Source organism: Triticum aestivum, chromosome 2A (assembly GCF_018294505.1).
Source record: "Triticum aestivum cultivar Chinese Spring chromosome 2A, IWGSC CS RefSeq v2.1, whole genome shotgun sequence".
Lineage (NCBI taxonomy): Eukaryota > Viridiplantae > Streptophyta > Magnoliopsida > Poales > Poaceae > Triticum > Triticum aestivum.
In genome coordinates, this window is record NC_057797.1 from 455,339,871 (window position 1) to 455,362,344 (window position 22,474).

A 22,474-nucleotide genomic window follows, 5' to 3' on the forward strand; every position below is an offset into this window, starting at 1 on the left:
TTTTACTACATTAGGACAACACGATTCCTCTGTTACTTGTTGCGGTAGTTGAACCCCTTATCCTCTGCATGACCTGTCATTGCCACAGTAAATAGATGAAACCCACTAGCATGAGTAGGAGTTGTTTGAGCCCTGATGTGCCTACTCATTCATGTTTGTTTGTCATGCCCGCTACTGCTTAGAGTTGAGTCAGGTCTGATTCATCGGGAATGAATCGGAGGTGTGTGAACATGTCCTACTGTTGAGAGCTAAATGTGTGAACACGATTTGGTAAAGGTAGCGGTGAGAGGCCATGTAGGAGTACATGGTGGGTTGTCTCATTGGAGCCGTCCTTAGGAACTGAGTTCTGTGTTTGTGATCCATGAAACAGTTACTACCACACATTGGGCCCGAAACCAATGGACCCTCTCGGCTTCTTAATCACCCTAGTACTCTGTCCAGGAGTTGCAACTAGTTTCTGGTGTTTGTAGGTTATGTGTTGGTGGCCGTGCGTAGCGCTGACCCTAGGGGTGGGCTATGTTGCGGTAGATACACCATGGCACAGTGTACCGGGCGCCCGTTTGGTGTCTCGGGAACCCTGTTCACATCATTCGGGGCCGTATGTGGAAACCTCGGCCGGACTCCCTGCGGATGGAACCTGGATAGGCGATAAACCTGGACTAGAGACTTAGGTGTTTTGGTAGGCCGTGGCCGACACCCTCGTTGGGCTTCCGCTTGAAGGTTGCCGAGTACATGTCGTGTAAACGACGGTAAGTGGTGGGAGCGTGTGTGAAGAAGTACGCCCCTGCAGGGTTATCATTATCTATTCGAATAGCCGGATTCCTCGGATATGGAAACTTGGACCCCTTGCATAGTTCATAGACAAGTTAATGGATACTGCTAAAAGACTCAAGATAAGTGTGAGTACCGAGGATGGCCCTCTCGTAGGATGACGAGGGAGGATCCCCGGTGGAGTATTGTGTTGGTGAGTAGTGGACTCGTGTGCGAAAACTATTTTACTGGTGGAGTTCCGTAGGATAGCTTAGCCAAGAGTCAAAGCTGGCTTGCTGCATTAACCCCACCACCTTCTTGAGAATAAGCATGTATAGTAGGTTCTGATGTAAGACTTGCTGAGTACCTTTGTACTCATGTTTGCTTAATTACTGTTTTCAGACGACAACACCGCCCCCTCTGATGGGTTCTACGTAGACCTTGACGTCGACGAGTGACTAGCCACCCAGCTGGTGATCCTGGCCATGGAGGGCCCTATGTAGATAGACAGGCTTCGAGAAGCCTTCTTTCTTCTAGAGTCTGTACTCAGACTAGTTGCTTCCGCATGTGCTTGTATGTTTGTATGACTTGAGTGTCGGGTCATGTGACCCTATCTATATGAACATGTTATGTATGGCTCCCTGGAGCCTTTAAATAAAGTACTTGAGTTGTACAGTTTTGTTGTGATGCCATGTTGTATGTACTCATATCGGGCATATTGTGTGGATGATTGAAATGCTTGGTATGAGTGCGATCCGACAATCTAGTTGTTTATCCTTGGCAGCCTTTCTTATGGGGAAATGTAGTCTAGTGTTCCTCGAGCCATAGTAGTCCGCTACAGCCCGGTACACCGAAGTCCTGCTAGCCCAGCACTACTGTTCAGGACACTTGACTGGCCGGCATGTGTTTCACTTCGTTCCTATGTCTGTCCCTTCGGGGAAATGTCACGCGGTGACTTCCGGAGTCCTTCCTAGCCTGCTACAGCCCGTGTTCCCTGGAGTCCTGTTAGCCCAGTGCTACAGCCCGGAATCACTCGCTGATGACCGACATGCTCGATGTGATTCATGTATGCCTGTCTCCATAGGTCTATGTCGCTTTGGGTTCACGACTAGCCATGTCGGCCCGGGTTCTCTGTCATATGGATGCTAGAGACACTACCATATACGTGAGCCAAAAGGCGCAAACGGTCCCGGGCCATGGTAAGGCGACACCCGTGGGATACCGTGCATGAGGCCGCAAAGTGATATGAGGTGTTACCGGCTAGATCGATGTGGCTTGGAATCGGGGTCCTGACAACGCCCTTTGTTGTGAGCAACATCGATCATTTTTTCCTATTCCTATCTTCAGTTCAGAAGTAAATATTTACTCTGCTGAGATGCATAGTTACATGAATGTTGACTTATGTAAGGTATTTTAAGAGTTTGTTCTGAATATTGTCTATGTAATGCCAAGCCTTGTGTTTGATTGCAAAGTTGAGCTTGGAATGTTGTGGCATGCGGCATCATGAGCTGTTCACCATGCCTCCTGAGAATAATGCTTCGTATTGTTTTGCATGTTGATCTAATGCCAGTGATTTGCTTGTTAATAAGATCATCCTCTTCTGTTGTTTTCGTGCTTAAGAAGTTCATCGTCTTATGTTTCATTCATAGCCTATACGACAAGTCGGGTAGGTTAGACGTGAAACCATATGATCTTCCGACCAACTCATCATCTTAGGCCGTGATTGGATCATCGTTTTCCAACCAAAACCGCTTGTAAAATTGATGCTTGTAAATAAAAGCAGATGGTATCGGGCGAAGCACTTGGTTGGTCGATTTTCGACTAGTAAAATATACACTGGTCTCTCAAATTACACGTGTAACCCGCTGGTTTTACTTACAGACCTCAGGCCCTCGGTGTCATTACGCCTGTATTTTACGCATTGTTTCCAATGACGAGTAAATTACACTTGTATCTTAATACATGTGTGAAATAAACCAGAGCTCCCAAGCGCTGCCTTACATGCCGTCTTAGTCTATCGAAGGTGCTCATAGGTGTCCGATGATCCTGGCTTCCTGAATGAGCAGCGGGCGCTGTATCAGACCATCTGTAGGGCCCACGAGGCCCTCTCCGTCTTCCTTTGAGTTGTTGCGCTCATCGTGGCGCCGAGCATTGTTAACATGGTCAATGAACATGAGGATTCAGGAGATGACTTTATTTTGACTGGATGACAGCAGGGACCCACTGGGGCCATAGCCGTATGTACGCAAGTGCCTCCTTATTATGTACAACTATATTTGTTTTGCTTCCTCCTGGTTTCCTGACATCACGGTCCCACACCATTGTCAACCTATGTAGTCAATATAAATGAGAGAATTGCACAAGGTGCGGCCGACAGCTGGGACCAAGCAGCTCGAGCAGTATTTGTGTTTTTGAGGCGTGAGCACTGCATAGTTTTCCTTGGCGATGTTTTCGTTGTTGTTCAGAGGAAAGCAGGGTATTAACTGGGCGGGCTGTGGCCCGTCTAGCCCAGGACAGATATCCAGCCCAGACATTAATTTTTTTCAAGAAGAAAATTGCTAGCCCAGCTATACATTTTTTGTGGAATACCCAGGCAAGGTCAACTTGTTATTCTCCGCCCCTCTGGGCTACAAATCTTTCCTAGGAGGGATGCATTAGGTTAACAGGAAAATGGGCTTTAAAAATAATAAATGGGATGTAATTATAAAAACTGGGCAGTAACTATAAAAAAATGGACCAAAACCGAAATTAGTTTATAAAATATTATTTAAGGATTTGGAAAATCTTAATTTTTTATTTTTTCGCGGGCAATGTTTCGTTGGATTTTTACGTAATACAAATTTATATTTAATCTGACTAGAAATTTCGGGATAAAAATATTTTGGATCCCATCAAAATGTGGGAAATTTTATTGAGTTCTGTCTTGAACGGTTGTTTTTTTAATAAATCTTGAACGATTGGTTGAAATTATTAATCGTTGTCCTAGCTAGAAAATGGGTTGTACTTTTAACAAACTGTAAATGGGCTGTTGTAAATTCCATTAGAATTCAAAAATGGGATCTACATTCTTACAAATCGCAAATGGGCTATAAGTTCTCTGCCACACACTTGTGGGCCTACTAAGTTGACGCGTATGCAAGGCTTTGTCAACTTATTATAGTCAACACACGGTTCTAGCAGCAGTGGCCGTTGGATGTCGTGCTTCTTCTTCAATCTCGGATATTCTAGCTTCGGCCGCCCAAAAAATGATTCCTCCCCCTGACATCTAGGGCACACTGTTTCGGAGGCTGACCTGTGGGCCTACTAAGTTCACGCGTACCAAGGGCTTTGTCAACTTAGTCAATATAAACGATTCTAGCTACAGTGAATGTACGATGTCCATCCAACGGCCGTAGTGCTTCTTCAACCTCTGGTCTTCTTGCTCTAGCCGCCCAAAGCAGTACCGGTCGTGACGCCTGCTCCTGCCTCCTGTGGCCGGCTGTGTTGCCGCGGAGGCCTCACTGCCCCCTACTACTCCCACCGCTAGCCAAGCCATCCCTCCACTCACCCACACCCCCTGTTATTCTACGGTGACGGTAGCCTCACACCGCAGCCGAACCAGTGAACCCTCGTACTCCTCTCCGCCCAGGCTTCCACTGCCGCGTCTTCCCTGGCTCTGTGTCGTCCCCTTCCTAGGCCTCGCCGTCATCGACCGCCCTGGTGCTCTCGGTGCGGCATGGTCAACGTGGTCAAGGAATGACTTCCATCGGAAGAGTACTGTATGTGGAGAGGCTGATAGCTGGGTCCATGACGGCCGCAAGGAAGTGCCTCCTTGTTACATGCAAAATAATTATTCCTCCACCTGACAGCAGGGACCCACTAGACAGGCCACCGTATTTTGTGAAAAAAAATGTTTCCCCCCTGACTGCTGGGACCCACCAGCTACATCTTCGCACACAAGGAAGTGCCTCCTTATTACGCACAAAAAATGAATACTCCCCCTGCTAGCTGGGACCCAGTATAGTGGGAGGCTGACTTGTGGGCCTACTAAGTTGACGGGGACGGAGGGCTTTGTTAACTTGGTCAATATACACGATTCTAGCTCCAGTGACCGTACGATGTCCATCCAACGGCCATAGTGCTTCTTCAACCTCTGGTCTTCTTGCTCCAGCCGCCCAAACCAGCGCTGGTCGTGCCTCGTGCTCCTGCCTCCCATGGCCGGCTGCGATGCCATGGAGGCCTCACCACCCCTACTACTCCCACCGCTGGCCAAGCCATCCCTCTACTCACCCACACCCCATGTTATTATGCAGCGACGGCAGCCTCACACCGCAGCGAACCAGTGAACCCTCATACTCCTCTACGCGTGGGCATCCACTACCGTGTCTTCCCCGGCTCCGCGTCATCCCCTTCCTAGGCCGTGCCATCGTCCACCGCCCTAGTGCTCTCGGCGCGGCGTGGTCAATGTGGTCAATAAACGGCTTCCATCGGACGTGGACTGTACGTGGAGAGGCTGACAGCTAGGTCCACAACCGCAGCAAGGAAGTGCCTCCTTATTACGCGGGAAATAATTATTCCTGCACCTAACAACGGGGACCCACCGGACAGGCCACCGTATTTCATGAAAAAAACATTTCCCCCTGATTGCTGGGACCCACCAGCTAAATCTTCGCACGCAAGGATGTGCGTTCGGGCAAAAAAAACGATTCTCCCCCCTGACTGCTAGGACCCACCAGTTATATCTTCACACGCAAGGAAGTGCCTGACAGTCGGGACCCACCTGGTCGAAGCGTATGTAGCATTGTCATTCTGGTCGCGAACGTGTACGTACATACTGGTCGATGTAGAGGCGCGCACATGTCGTAGTAGAGGCGTGCACGTAGCATGTACACGTACGTATAGCGGCCAGTGTGCAAGAAAGAAAATACGACCACGTACGGACATACAGGCGGGGTCTCGAATGCCTACTCGCGCATACGTACAGCCAGGGCTCGTGTACATGGCTGGGCCGGAACGGAGAAACTGCATCGTCGTCGTGTTCATGGGGAGCCAACTGGCTAGGTCGGAACAGAATGCGTCATTGTGTTCATCAGGAGGGCTTGGACAGAACAACCGATGGAAGCGAGGCCTGGCATACCGCAAAACGGAGGAAACGGCCATTTGTTCGACCGGTCACGTTCGAAACAGGATCATGTTCATCGGGAGGGGTCTGGTGTACCGCAAAACGGAGGAAACGGACCTCCTACGGTCGAAATGGGGGTCATGTTCATCGGGAGGGGCGTGGCGTACCGCAAAACGGAGGAAACAGACTTGTGTTGGAGCACCATGGTCGAAATGGGGTCCTGTTCATCGGGAGGGGTGTGGCGTACAGCAAAACGGGACTCCACGGGATACTTTTCAACTCCACCGTCGAACCCCTCCAGCCTCCACGGGCTACTTTTCATCCACGTCGACCTCCTCCAGCCTCCACGTGCGACTGTTCATCCATCGGCTCCTATTCATCCAGCCTCCACCGCGCGCTACTCCACCAGCTACTGTTCAACCAGCCCTCTCCACGGGCTCCTGTTCAACCACCCCTCCATGGGCCACTGTTCATCCAGCCCTCCACCATCTACTGTTCATCCAGCCCTCCATGGGGTGGTCCTGTTCATCCAGCCCTCCACGGGGTCTTGTTCATCCAGCCCCAACCGGCTCGATCGATCATGGTCCTGTTCATCCAGAGGCAACACCAAGGTTCTGTTCATCCACCCCCACCAGGAACTGTTCATCCACCCCCCCAGCAACGCTCACTGTTCATCCAGAGGCAGCATCGATCGGCTTCAGTTAGCAGCAGTAGCGAAGGAATCGCTCGATCGGGTTCAGTTAACAGCCATCGATCGATCGCTCGGGTTTAGTAACGCGTAGCCTGTAGTGCAATCTCTCAGTTCAGTAGGTGAACGCCTCGCTCGGGTTCAGTTAGAGCCCAACACCTCGCACCCACGCGCGTGCGTGTATGAGAGAAACACGCAAACCTCCGTGCATCGCTCGGCCCCGACCACCCACCGTAACCAGGAACACCCCGATATTTTCCTCACCCTCGCTTCTACCACGGTTTTTCCGTCATGGACGGCCCAAAGAATGTCATGCAGCTGCGTCTCCGGCATGCCCAGGATGAAAAGCCCATTTTCTGTCATGATTTTTTGTCATAGAAGTAGGACCCCACCACATCTATGATGATATCGGGTTTTGTCACAATTATCGTCATAGAAGTGTCATAAGTATGACAGAAATTTTTTTGTTCGGCCCAAAATGTCACAGATGTGTCTTTTTTGTAGTGTAGGGCTGTACAGAGTCGGTTTACAGAGAAAGGAATATTCATATCCGCACGCCAAGCTTGCCTTCCACGCAAAGGAGAGTCCCATCCGAACACGGGGGAAAGTCTTCTATCTTGTACCTTCACGGCCCATTAGTCGGGCCCATGTTGCATAGCCCGGATGCCCGAGGATCCCATAATCCAGGACTCCCTCAGTAGCCCCCGAACCAGTCTTTAATGACGATGTGTCCGGCGCGAAAATTTTCTTCGGCATTGCAAGGCGGATTCCTCCTCCGCAGATCTCCAAGCATCTAAACAAAAGGACTGTATTCGGATCTACATCTTCGGTCTTCGGTCTTCGGCTTCACATTAAATGTTATATCCTTCGGCTTCTGTGCCATCACCGCTCCAGCTCCCACGTGTCAAACAAATACAAAGGGTCCAAGCATTTTTACACATAAAACTCGGGCCGTGTAAGGAAGGCGTCTATTTAAGGAGATTGAATCTCAGATGCCATTCCACACCAGGCAGAAAATCCTTAGAGCATGTCACAAGAAACCACGCAAACATGGCCAATGCTCCCAGTTCTTCTTCCCACCCCCACGGTCCGCAAAAAGGTGATTGGGAGAGTTGTTCTATATCCCACACTCAGCTGACCAAGCTCCAGATGCAGGGATATCTCCCCCATGCGGATCTAGTCCCCGTTCGGGCAGGATTAACCTCCTTTACCGGCGAAGCCCTGGCGGAAAATTTCCCAAACCCTTCAGAAGGGGAGCGAGTATGTTTCGTTTCCTTTCTCCTAAGATGCATTGGATTTCCAATCCATCCTTTCCTCCGAGGTCTCCTGGAGTACTATGGCCTTCAACTGCACAATCTCACGCCGGGCTCCATTCTACACATCGCAGGTTTTGTCGCTCTCTGCGAGCTGTTCCTAGGCTACGAGGCCCATTTCGAGCTATGGAGAAAGCTTCTCTGTCTCGTACCTCGCTCCCAAAAGGGATCCATATTCGAGGTGGGCGGTGCCGAAGTATGGCGCATAGCCGGAACAGGATACCTGCCTGGCACTCCAAAGAAGGCATCCAAGGAGTGGCCCTTAGAGTGGTTCTATGTCAAAGACGTCGTTCTTTCGGACCCAATCTGACGTGGCCTACCTAAATTTTCCAATAGCCCGTTAAAGAAACGCCACAATTGGCGCCCCCGGAGCCTCGAGGAGGAGGACAGTGCGGAAGTTAAGAGGTTAATGGACAAGATAAAGGTACTCGCCCAGTCCAGATTGTCCATAATTGAAGTCATGGCGATTTCCATAACACGCGGTGTCCAACCACTCCAATCCAGAGGACTCCCCATGTGGAACTACAACGAGGAGGATGATACATCCCTCTATGGGTGCAAGGGTCTGGATAACTTCACCGCCCTGCCGCCATGTTGGTTGATCTTTACAAAGGGGAGAAAGAAGAATTCACTCGCCTCAAGTGCTGAGATGGCTTTTCCATGTACAACCCCCCTAGCTGGGCAACCTTTCAATCCAACACCTCACTTAATCTTCTTCTTGAGTCGTAATTAGTCAATCTTAACCCGACCATTTTTATCAGGAATGGAGAAAGGCTACTGCGGGGATCTACAGCCCCGCTTCACAGCCGGAGGACCATAATCGGGACCTGGATCCCGGATTCGAGGAGGGTCCGGATATATCCATGGAGCTCAAGGAGGGGGTCTTCTATCAGGCGAGATATGACAACACAGAAGTGGCCATCGAAGCCGATTACCCCGGCCTCCTTCTGTCTTCCCATGTAAGTGCCCAGGGAGCATTCCTTGAAAAGAGTCTTCCCATTGTACCTCACCCGCTGCACTATCTCATGCTTCAATGGGGCAGCACTCGTCTCGCCACGCTGCATCAGGATTGTCCCTTGAAAAGGGTACGCCGACACAAGGCGGATCTTCGAAAAGAAAGGCGGACGACGATTCTAGCTTTGTCCTTCATCAAAAAGGTACTACCTTTGATATGCCCTGCGGCAAGCATACCGAACTGTGACATTTTTCTCCTCCCTCATATTTCAGGAAGAGCACTCACCAGACTATATCCGGAACCTAACCGGACACAAGTCCGTCAATCCGACCCCGGACCTTGCCTCTAGGGCTGGAGTCGATACGGGTGCGATGCCGGACTGTCCTCTCTCCGACGATTCAGACAATGTATCCGTCACCAACTCCGAGGTGGAGAGTGCCATGAACCATCGGCGTTAGAGGGTCACCATGCGCGATCCTACCTTTACTGAAGAGGCATTTAATGCCTTTAGTTCGGCAGACGCATACATCCGAGCTGCTCGAGATGGGCTTGCTGGGGCCGCTCGCCAGCTTTCAAAGGATATGCGAGTAAGATCATTTCGTGTAGATTAAATAGCCATATACCAGTAGCCCCCGAGACTTGAAAATAGTTGAAGCAACTGATTTTAAGGATCTAGGTGTAATCGGGTACTCACAGAGAAGAATACCGTGCTATCTCGGGAGTTGGAGCAGTGTCGGACGTAGCTGACTACTGCTACTGCCGAACTAGAGAAGTCCAAGGAGGCACCAATTGGTAATGTTCCCTTCTGTCCGGAAAAATAATCATGTGCCAGTCATGTGTATGCAAATGAGCACAATTTCGTTTTACAATGGCAGGATCGGCGACACAGCTAGAAGAGAAACTGAAGGCCGTGCAGGAGGACAAAGAACATGCCGAAAGGCAAGAGGCCGCTGGTCAACGTGTACTGGCATGGACTAGGGACGAGAAGAACAAGCTATAGGACGCCAACACCCAGCTTGGCGAAGAGCTGAAAGATGTGCGAGCCCAATTAGCAGACTCCTTGAAGGAGAACAAAAAGATGAGATGCGGCATATTCAATATGTCTTTTAACTTATTATCGTATAGTTCGCTGATGCAAATCCTAACAAGTTTTATGTCTGTAGGTGTGTTGACTAGGTGGCCCGAAGAAGAGGTGTCCGGATTTCAAGGTGACCTGCTACAAGAGTTGTCCAAGGTGCATGAGCGAGCACGGAAGGTGATGAGAAGCATTGCTAAGGCTTTATGGCCAGTCGATTTTCCTCCAGGAAGTATGGAGGACCTTGTGAATTTATTCAAGGTAGCTCGGCATAGTTTTGGGCTATGGAAGATATCGGCATGCCGAGAAGATGCTCGGGAAGCCTGGCCATGGTAAAAACATGGTACACCGGACTTGATCCCAATCATATGACCCGGGTCGGACCTCGAGGATCCGATGGATAGGAAATTCCAGTCAGCCTGGTGTACAACCAAGTGAAGGTGGCCACCAAGTTCTCCAAAAAAGATTGTAAACTAGATAGCCTGTTAGAGGGTCTAGAGGAAGAAGAAGTTTTTTTAGTCTAAGTAGCAATGTACTTTTGTCAACAAACTTGTCTCCAGCCAAATTTGTAAAACAATTGTCATGGCAGACTTTCTACTTCGACCTCCGAAAACTCTAGGTTAGGAGTGTTTCGGAATACTATATGATACGTCTTCGTCGTATCTACTTTTCCAAACACTTTTGCCCTTGTTTTGGACTCTAACTTGCATGATTTGAATGGAACTAACCCGGACTGATGCTGTTTTCAGCAGAATTGCCATGGTGTTATTTTTGTGCAGAAATAAAAGTTCTCGGAATGACCTGAAAATCAACGGAGAATTATTTTGGAATATGTAAAAAATACTGGAAGAAAGATCCATGCCAGGGGCCCACACCCTGTCCACGACGGTGCGGGGCGCGCCCTACCCCCTGGGCGCGCCCCTGCCTCGTGGCCCCCCTGGAGCTCCACCGACCTCAACTCCAATTCCATATATTCGTGTTCAAGGAGAAAAAACTCAAAGAGAAGGATTCATCGTGTTTTACGATACAGAGCCGCCGCCAAGCCCTAAACTCTCTTGGGAGGGCTGATCTAGAGTCCATTCAAGGCTCCGGAGAGGGGAATCCGTCGCCATCATCATCATCAACCTTCCTCCATCACCAATTTCATGATGCTCACTACCGTGCATGAGTAATTCCATCATAGGCTTGCTGGACAGTGATGGGTTGGATGAGATTTATCATGTAATCGAGTTAGTTTTGTTAGGGTTTGATCCCTAGTATCCACTATGTTCTGAGATTGATGTTGCTATGACTTTGCTATGCTTAATGCTTGTCACTATGGCCCGAGTGACATGATTTCAGATCTGAACCTATTATGTTTTCACCAAAATATGAGAGTTCTTGATCCTATCTTGCAAGTCTATAGTCACATACTATGTGTTATGATCCGGCAACCCCGAAGTGACAATAATCGGGACCACTCCCGGTGATGACCGTAGTTTGAGGAGTTCATGTATTCACTATGTGTTAAAGCTTTGGTCCGGTACTTGATACGTCTCCAACGTATCTACTTTTCCAAACACTTTTGCCCTTGTTTTGGACTCTAACTTGCATGATTTGAATGGAACAAACCTGGACCGACGCTCTTTTCAGCAGAATTACCATGGTGTTATTTATGTGCAGGAGCAAACGTTCTCGGAATGACCTGAAACTTCACGGAGCGACTTTTCAGAAAATAAGAAAAATACCTGCAAAAGATGGAGGCTAGGGGGCCCACCACCTTGCCATGAGGGAGGGGGTGCGCCTGCCCCCCTAGGGCGCGCCCCTACCTCGTGGGCCCCCTGTTGCCTCTCCGACTCCAACTCCACCTCCATATATTGAGTTTCGATGAGAAAAAATCAAGGAGAAGAAATCATCGCGTTTTACGATACGGAGCTGCCGCCAAGCCCTAAAACCTCTCGGGAGGGCTGATCTGGAGTCCGTTCAGGGCTCCGGAGAGGGGAATCCGTCGCCATCGTCATCATAAACCATCCTCCATCACCAATTTCATGATGCTCACCGCTGTGCGTGAGTAATTCCATCGTCGGCTTGCTGTACGGTGATGGGTTGGATGGGATCTATCATGTAATCGAGTTAGTTTTGTTAGGGTTTGATCCCTAGTGTCCACTTTGTTCTGAGATTGATGTTGCTATGACTTTGCTATGCTTAATGCTTGTCACTAGGGCCCGAGTGCCATGATTTCAGATCTGAACCTATTATGTTTTCATCAACATATGAGTGTTCTTGATCCTATCTTGCAAGTCTATAGTCACCTATTATGTGTTATGATCCATTAACCCCGAAGTGACAATAATCAGGATACTTACCGGTGATGACCGTAGTTTGAGGAGTTCATGTATTCACTATGTGTTAATGCTTTGTTCCGGTTCTTTATTAAAAGGAAGCCTTAATATCCCTTAGTTTCCGTAAGGACCCCGCTGCCACGGGAGGGTAGGACAAAAGATGTCATGCAAGTTCTTTTCCATAAGGACGTATGACTATGTTCGGAATACATGCCTACATTATATCAATGAACTAGAGCTAGTTCTGTGTCACCCTAGGTTATGACTGTTACATGATGAACCGCATCCGGCATAATTCTCCATCACTGATCCATTGCCTACGAGCTTTCCATATATTGTTCTTCGCTTATTTACTTTCCCGTTGCTATTGCTATCATCACTACAAAATACCAAAAACATTACTTTTATTATTGTTACCTTTTGCTGCCGTTATCACTACTATCATATTACTTTGCTACTAAACACTTTGCTGCAGATATTAAGTTTCCAGGTGTGGTTGAATTGACAACTCAGCTGGTAATACTTGATAGTATTCTTTTGCTCCCCTTGTGTCGAATCAATAAATTTGGGTTGAATACTTTACCCTCAAAAACTGTTGCGATCCCCTATACTTGCGGGTTATCAAGACTATTTTCTGGCGCCGTTGCTGGGGAGCACAGATCTATTCTTTGAGTCACTTGGGATATATATATATATATATATATATATGCTTATCATTATGAAGAACTTGAGAGATCCAAAAACCAAGATCTATCCCTCAACTACGAGGGGAGGTAAGGAGCTGCCATCTAGCTCTGCACTTGATTCACCTTCTGTTATGAGTAAGCTTGCGACACCTACACCTGCTTCTGCTATTCGTTCTGATATGTCACATGTTATTGATAATGCCACTTCTGCTATGCATGGTACTTATGATGAAACAACCTCTATGCCTGATACTACTGTGCCACTTAGTGATCTCCTTGATGAACAAATTGCTAGGGCTAGAGAAATTGAAAATATTGAATCTGATGATACTGATGAAAGTGATGATGAAGAATCACTTGTTATTCCTAAGGGTTATGCTTTTGATCAAGAAGCTTCTTTCGCTATTCTAGCTTGCGAAAATAGAAATGAACTTAAAAGGTTATTAGCTAAATGGAGTAAGCAATCTCTAAGTGCTAGGATGAAACCTGACCCTGCTTTTGCTACTTCACCTATCTGTGTTACTGATAAGGATTATGAATTCTCTGTTGATCCTGATATAATTACTTTGGTTGAATCTGATCCTTTTCATGGTTATGAATCTGAAACTGTTGTGGCACATCTTACTAAATTAAATGATATAGCCACCCTGTTCACTAAAGATGAGACAACTCGCTACTTTTATATCCTTAAAATATTTTCGTTCTCATTAAAGGGTGATGCTAAGATATGGTTTAATTCTCTTGAACCTGGTTGTGTGCGTAGTCCCCAGGATATGATTTATTACTTCTCTGCTAAATATTTCCCTGCTCATAAGAAACAAGCTGCTTTAAGGGACATATATAATTCTGTGCAAATTGAAGAAGAGAGTCTCCCACAAGCTTGGGGGAGGCTTCTCCAATTACTTAATGCTTTGCCTGATCATCCTCTTAAGAAAAATGAAATACTTGATATATTTTATAATGGACTAACCGATGCCTCCAGAGATGACCTGGATAGTTGTGCTGGTTCTGTTTTCAGGGAAAAAACACCGGATGAAGCTGAAATTTTATTGAACAATATGTAGACAAATGAAAATAATTGGACACCTCTGGAGCCAATTCCCGAGCCTATTCCTAAACCAACTTCGAAGAAGAGGGGTATTCTATTTCTCAGTCCTGAAGATATGCAAGAGGCAAAGAAATCTATGAAAGAAAAATGTATTAAAGCTGAAGATGTTAAGAATTTACCTCCTATTGAAGAAATACATGGTCTTAATTTACCGCCTATTGAAGAAACATATGATCTTAATCCTTTACCTATTGAAGAAACTCATGGTCTTGATAACCCGACACAGGTAGTAAAGGTAAATTATCTCTACATTTATGATAAAGCTGAAATCCCATTTACTAAATTTGCTAGCCCATGCTTAGATGAGTTTGATAAACTTATGGCTAAGCAAGAAGATTTTAATGCTTATTTTGGTAGACAATTGAAAAATAATTCAAATATGCTTGAACACTTGGGTGATTATATGGCTAATTTTAAAGGTGAACTTAAACTTATTAGTAAACATGCTTCTATGGTTACCACTCAAGTAGAACAAGTACTTAAAGCTCAAAATGATTTGCTCAATGAATTAAATAGTAAAAATAATGATTATGCTGTTAGAGTGGCTACTAGAACTGGTAGAATGACTCAGGAACATTTGTATCCTGAAGGCCACCCTAAGAGAATTGAGCAAGATTCTCAGAGAAATAATATATATGCACCTAGTTCTTATAAAAAGAAGAAAAAGAAAAATTATAGGACTTTGCATGCTTCTAGTGACCCTATTGTTGAAACACCTAAGAATCCAAATGATATTTCTATTTCTGATGCTGAAACACAATCTGGTAATCAACCTGAAACTAGTGATAATGTTAATGATAATGTTCATGATGATGCTCAACCTAGTAATGATAATGACATAGAAATTGAACCTGCTGTTGATCTTGATAACCCACAATCAAAGAATCAACTGAGGGACTGCTGGATTAGGGGGTATCCAGACAGCCGGATTATATCCTTTGGCCGGACTATTGGACTATGAAAATACAAGATTGAAGGCTTCGTCCCGTGTCCGGATGGGACTCTCCTTGGCGTGGAAGGCAAGCTTGGCAGTACGGATATGTAGATCTCCTTCCTTGTAACCGACTCTGTGTAACCCTATCCCCCTCCGGTGTCTATATAAACCGGAGGGTTTAGTCCGTAGGACCAACAACGACAATCATACCATAGGCTAGCTTCTAGGGGTTTAGCCTCTTCGATCTCATGGTAGATCAACTCTTGTAGTACTCATATTATCAAGAACAATCAAGCAAGACGTAGGGTATTACCTCCATCAAGAGGGCCCGAACCTGGGTAAACATCGTGTCCCCTGCCTCCTGTTACCATCCGCCTTAGACGCACAGTTCGGGACCCCCTACCCGAGATCCGCTGGTTTTGACACTGACATCAACGTTATGATGGGAAAGACTTTGTTGCTAGGAAACATGGTAAAGAAAGAGAGCCTTGGGTTCAGAAACCCATGCCTTTTTCCTCCCAAACCATCCAAGAAAAAGGATGATGAGGATTTTGAGCACTTTGCTGAAATGATTAGACCTATCTTTTTGCGTATGCGATTAACTGATATGCTCAAAACCAATCCTTATGCTAAGTACATGAAAGATATCACTACAAATAAAAGAAAGATACCGGAAGCTGAAATTTCCACCATGCTTGCTAATTATACTTTTAAGGGTGGAATACCAAAGAAACTTGGAGATCCCGGAGTACCCACTATACCATGCTCTATTAAAAGAAATTATGTTAAAACTGCTTTGTGTGATCTTGGAGCCGGTGTTAGTGTTATGCCTCTCTCTTTATATCGTAGACTTGATTTGAATAAGTTGACACCTACTGAAATATCTTTGCAAATGGCTGATAAATCAACTGCTATACCTGTCAGTATTTGTGAGGATGTGCCTGTTGTAGTTGCAAACGTTACTATTTTAACGGACTTTGTTATTCTGGATATTCCCGAGGACGATAGTATGTCTATTATTCTTGGAAGACCCTTTTTGAATACTGTAGGGGCTGTTATTGATTGCACTAAAGGCAATGTCACTTTTCATGTTAATGGTAATGAGCATACGGTACACTTTCCGAGGAAACAACCTCAAGTTCATAGTATCAACTCTATTGGAAAAATTCCATCGATTATATTTGGGGTTTTGAATTTCCTCTTCCTACTGTCAAGAAGAAATATGATATTCTTATTATTGGGGATGTGCATATCCCCGTTGAGGTAACATATTGTTATTCGAAATTTCTCCGGTTCCATGTTATTCGGAATGAGTTCGTTAACAAGACTTGATCAACCTTGTTAGTGGATTCCTCTTGATGATCATGAGATGGATGAAACTAGAAGGCACAACCTTCTATACCCCACTTTTACTTTCTGTTATTCATATTAAATAAAATAAAAATAAATATTTTTCTATCTGTTATCTGATTATCCATGCAATATAAAAATACCTCAAAAATAATTCTCCAAATGCCCTGAAATTTAAATATGATTTTTCTAGAATATTTGAGGATTTATGGAACTGAGAACACACCAGGGGGGTCAACCACCTGCCCACGAGGGTGGAGGGCGCGCCCACCCCTCTAGGGCACGCCCCCTTCCTCGTGGGCCCATGGTGGCCCACCTCCACTTATCCTTTCACCCATACACTTCATCTTCCTCCCACAAACACAAATATCCAGCTCAAACCCGAGTCCAAGCTCATTTTGCTGCCATTTTCAATCTCCTTGCTCAAAGCACCTCTCACAAAACTGCTTGGGGAGATTGTTCCTTGGTATGTGACTCCTCCATTGGTCCAATTAGTTTTTGTTCTAGTGCTTTATTCATTGCAAATTTTTGCTGCTTAGGTGACCCTGTTCTTGAGCTTGCATGTCAAATTTATATGGTCAAAAGTAGTTTTGATGCATGATATAGGCCCTAGGCACTTGTAGGAGTAGTTGCTATCAATATTATTGAGTTTGGTTTACTTTTATTTTGAAGCCACTAAAAAATTTCATAATTTTTCAGAGGAAGAAAAATTCTTAGGAAAATGTTCCAAGGTGGTTCCTCAAGGAAGCAAGGACCCAGGCTTGCAATGCGTGATGCTGACGAAGAGCCACCAAGAAACGCTCCAGTGCATCCTTGTGAATGGCCTTTTGAGAACTTTATGGATCGAGCGGGAATTAAAGAAGAATTTAACGTGTATTTGTGTAATGCTGATCTTGTAAGCTTCGAGGAAGAGAAGTGCAGCCAGTATCACAATCTCACTAGTTGAGGTTTGAATTTTCAACTTCACGTAATTCTCCAACTGTCATGTTTGATCTTTATGATAAATCTTACACTATGGACTTAGAGGATTTTACCACTACATGCAAACTTCCACAATGGGGTAGTATAAGGGATCCTCGCAAATATGAATTTAGAGATTTTCTTGCTAGCATAACTGTGGGGGAATCTAGAGATATTACACAAGCCACCATAGGGAGCATTCACTTTCCTGCTATACATTATTTTGCTCTCTTCATAGGTAGATGCATCAATGGTAAAGATGAGGCATGTCACATGTGTATCCCTGACCTCAGTATTCTTAGGAGTGCTGTGTTAGGAGACCAATCATATAATTTGGGAGCCATTGTTGCACGTAGGTTGCACCTTAATAGATATAATGGAGATTTCTTTGGAGGAATTTATGCAACCCGCATAGCTAATTTTCTTGGTATAGACATACCAAAGAGGATAATGAATTACCACCTGCTTATTTAGATTTTAATGCTATAGTTCACCACCAGTTTGTTGAGAGGAACGAATCACCTCTCCAGTATCGACTAATCTTTGACAGACGTCGTGCTGTCCGTATTACTCTCCTTGCTCCTGCCTTATTTGATTATCAGGCAAGAGGAAGATACACTATTACGAGAGAGGAGGCAGATGAGTACGAGAGGAGAGAGGAGGCCGCTCGTCGCCACGCCGCAGCTCAGCAGGCGATAGCCGCTGTATCGCAGTACGGCCCCAGCTACTATTATGGATATCCTCCAGGACAGCCGTGGCCATAGAGCAACTTAGGCCAAAAGCCTAAGCTTGGGGGAGTACGTATTTCTCACCGACATTACATTTATGTTCACACACTCATTGCTAGATGTCGGTGCTCATACTTTTTCATTGTATCATCCATGCTAGTTTATTTTCCTTTTCATGCTTTCTTCTTGTGTGTTTAATAAACCTTAAGAAAAACCAAAAAATTAGTTGTAGCTTTTAGCTAGTTTTTATTTCCATGCTTGTAGTAGTAATTAAAAAGAAAACCCAAAAATATTTCATCTTCTTCTTTTGCTTGTTGGGGGCTTTCCCGTGTAAATAGTTTTATTTCTTTTCTTTTCTTTGGGGGTCGATAGAAGAAGACCATAATTAAATTGTTGAAGTGGCTCTTATATGCATTATTGTTGATCTGAGAAAAGAGCCCATATTTCCTTGTCTCCTCCTGTTTATTGAATGCTTGCAGATTCCAGCTTAGTCCAATGCAGGTGCACTATTATTATTATTCACACTATTCGGGCGTGCAAGTGAAAGGCAATTATGATTATTTATGATGGACTGGCTGAGATGAGAGAAGCTGGTATGAACTTGACCTCTTTTGTTTTTGTGAATATGATTAGTTCATCATTCCTGATTCGGCCTATTATGAATAAACATGTTTGCAATGACAACTAGAGATCATAGTTTCTTGTGCCATGCTTGATTAGCTATGAGTTATAATGGTTTACCTTGCGCGCCAACATGCTATTGAAATGGTTATGATGTGGTATGATAGGGTGGTATCCTCCTATGAATGATTTAAGTGACTCGACTTGGCACATGTTCATGCATGTAGTTGAAACAAAATCAACATAGCCTTCACGATATTTATGTTCATGGTGGATTATATCCTACTCATGCTTGCATTTGGTGTTGATTAATTTTAATGCATGTTCATGACTGTTGTCGCTCTCTAGCTGGTCGCTTCCCAGTCTTTTGCTAGCCTTCACTTGTACTAAGCGGGAATACTGCTTGTGCATCCAATCCCTTAAACCCCAAAGTTATTCCACATGAGTCCACTATACCTACCTATATACGGTATCTACCTGCCATTCCAAGTAAATTTATATGTGCCAAACTCTAAACCTTCAAATAAATATCATGTTTTGTATGCTCGAATAGCTCATGTATCAACTGGGGCTGTCTGTATCTTCCATGTTAAGTGGGTTATTCTCAAGAGGAGTGGACTCCGCTCCTCACTCACGAGATAAATGGCTGGTCACCGGGATGCCCAGTCCCATGCTTTATGCAAACTAAATCAAAATAATTGCAAACAGAACTCCCCCTGGGACTCTTGTTAGTTGGAGGCACTCGTTGTTTCAAGCAAGCCATGGATTGATGCTTGTTGGTGGAAGGGGGAGTATAAACTTTACCATTCTGTTTGGGAACTGCCTATAATGTGTGTAGCATGGAAGATATCGCCATCTCTTGGTTGTTATGTTGACAATGAAAGTATACCGCTCAAAATATTATTCACCTCTGTTTCAAAACCGAGCTCTGGCACCTCTACAAATCCCTGCTTCCCTCTGCGAAGGGCCTATCTATTTACTTTTATGCTGAGTCATCATCCTCTTATTAAAAAGCACCAGTTAGAGAGCACCGCTGTCATTTGCATTCATTATTGTTAGTTTACATTGAGTATGACTTGACTGGATCTCTTTTATCATGAATTACAATGTATAGTCAGTCCTTGGTCTTTAAAGGTGCTCTGCATTTATGTTTTGCATTCTCAGAAAGGTCTAGCACGATACCATCATGTTATATCATATTATGATTGTTTTGAGAAAGTGTTGTCATCCGAGATTTATTATTATGGCTCTCTAGTTGATTATGCTATTAATATGAGTAAACTTGAGACCTATGCGTTATTGTGAATGTGGTTAGTTATAATCTTTGCTGAAACCTTGAATGCTGGCTTTACATATTTATACAACAAGAGCAAACAGAGTTTGTAAAAGTTTTTGTTTATCACTTTCAGTTTGTCAACTGAATTGCTTGATGACAAGCAAAGGTTTAAGCTTGGGGGAGTTGATATGTATCCAATGTATCTACTTTTCCAAACACTTATGCCCTTGTTTTGGACTCTAACTTGCATGATTTGAATGGAACTAACCCGGACTGATGCTGTTTTCACCAGAATTACCATGGTGTTATTTATGTGCAGGAGCAAATGTTCTCGGAATGACCTCAAACTTCACGTAGCGACTTTTCAGAAAATAAGAAAAATACCTGCAAAAGATGGAGGCGAGGGTGCCCACCACCTTGCCACGAGGGTGGGGGGCGCGCCTGCCCCCCTAGGGCGCGCCCCTACCTTTTGGGCCCCCTGTTGCCTCTCCGACTCCAACTCCACCTCCATATATTGAGTTTCGATGAGAAAAAATCAAGGAGAAGAAATCATCGCGTTTTACGGAGCCGCCGCCAAGCCCTAAAACCTCTCGGGAGGGCTGATCTGGAGTGCGTTCGGGGCTCCGGAGAGGGGAATCCATCGCCATCGTCATCATCAACCATCCTCCATCACCAATTTCATGATGCTCACCGTCATGCGTGAGTAATTCCATCGTAGGCTTGTTGGACGGTGATGGGTTGGATGGGATATATCATGTAATCGAGTTAGTTTTGTTAGGGTTTGATCCCTAGTGTCCACTTTGTTCTGAGATTGATGTTGCTATGACTTTGCTATGCTTAATGCTTGTCACTAGGGCCCGAGTGCCATGATTTCAGATCTGAACCTATTATGTTTTCATCAACATATGAGTGTTCTTGATCCTATCTTGCAAGTCTATAGTCACCTATTATGTGTTATGATCCATTAACCCCGAAGTGACAATAATCAGGATACTTACCGGTGATGACCGTAGTTTGAGGAGTTCATGTATTCACTATGTGTTAATGCTTTGTTCCGGTTCTTTATTAAAAGGAAGCCTTAATATCCCTTAGTTTCCGTAAGGACCCCGCTGCCACGGGAGGGTAGGACAAAAGATGTCATGCAAGTTCTTTTCCATAAGGACGTATGACTATGTTCGGAATACATGCCTACATTATATCAATGAACTAGAGCTAGTTCTGTGTCACCCTAGGTTATGACTGTTACATGATGAACCGCATCCGGCATAATTCTCCATCACTGATCCATTGCCTACGAGCTTTCCATATATTGTTCTTCGCTTATTTACTTTCCCGTTGCTATTGCTATCATCACTACAAAATACCAAAAACATTACTTTTATTACTATTACCTTTTTCTACCGTTATCACTACTATCATATCACTTTGATACTAAACACTTTGCTGTAGATATTAAGTTTCCAGATGTGGTTGAATTGACAACTCAACTGCTAATACTTGAGAGTATTCTTTGGCTCCCCTTGTGTCGAATCAACAAATTTGGGTTGAATACTTTACCCTCGAAAACTGTTGCGATCCCCTATACTTGCGGGTTATCAGTACTCTATTAAAAGGATGCCTTAATATCCCTTAGTTTCCAATAGGACCCCGCTGCCAGGGGAGGGTAGGACAAAAGATGTCATGCAAGTTCTTTCCATAAGCACGTATGACTATATTCGGAATACATGCCTACATTACATTGATGAACTGGAGCTAGTTCTGTGTTACCCTAGGTTATGACTGTTACATGATCGATCGCATTCGGCATAATTCTCTATCACTGATCCATTGCCTACGAGCTTTCCATATATTTCTCTTCGCTTATTTACTTTACCATTGCCACTGTTACAATCACTACAAAACCCAAAAATATTACTTTTGCTACCGTTACCACTACTATCATATTACTTTGCTACTAAATACTTTGTTGTAGATATTAAGTTTCCAAGTGTGGTTGAATTGACAACTCAGCTGCTAATACTTGAGAATATTCTTTGGCTCCCCTTGTGTCGAATCAATAAATTTGGGTTGAATACTCTACCCTCGAAAACTGTTGCGATCCCCTATACTTGTGGGTTATCACTATACCATAGGTAAACACCAAAGTATGTTCCGAAACCAGGTAGTCCGGTCATCATTGCTTGAACAGACAAGTTTATTCGGGGAGTTATGTTATATTACATTTGATTGTAAGAAACATCTTCCAGAGAGAATAGTTCCGTTAAGGGTTCCTTTCCCTGGGCTGGTATGCGGTTCTTTGTGCATACCGAAGCTGTGATGCTGAAAAAATCACAGTAGGCGTTTATACTATGGGGTTTTGTAGTGCCATGAGGGCAGTTCGTCTTTTACTCACCGGCCAATCATTCCCTTAAGAACGCTAGCTTTCGGCTTCACCCGTCTGAGGTACATGTCCGGATGACCCGGCTGTAACAATCACAGAGGTGCTCCCTTTATGCCCTTGCCGAACAAATGGGAACGTAGGGCATAAGCACAGGAGCTAGGGAACCCAGCTTGGCAAAACTTAAGTCATAACGGTGCATATAATGGTGAAGAAAAGACATATATGGAT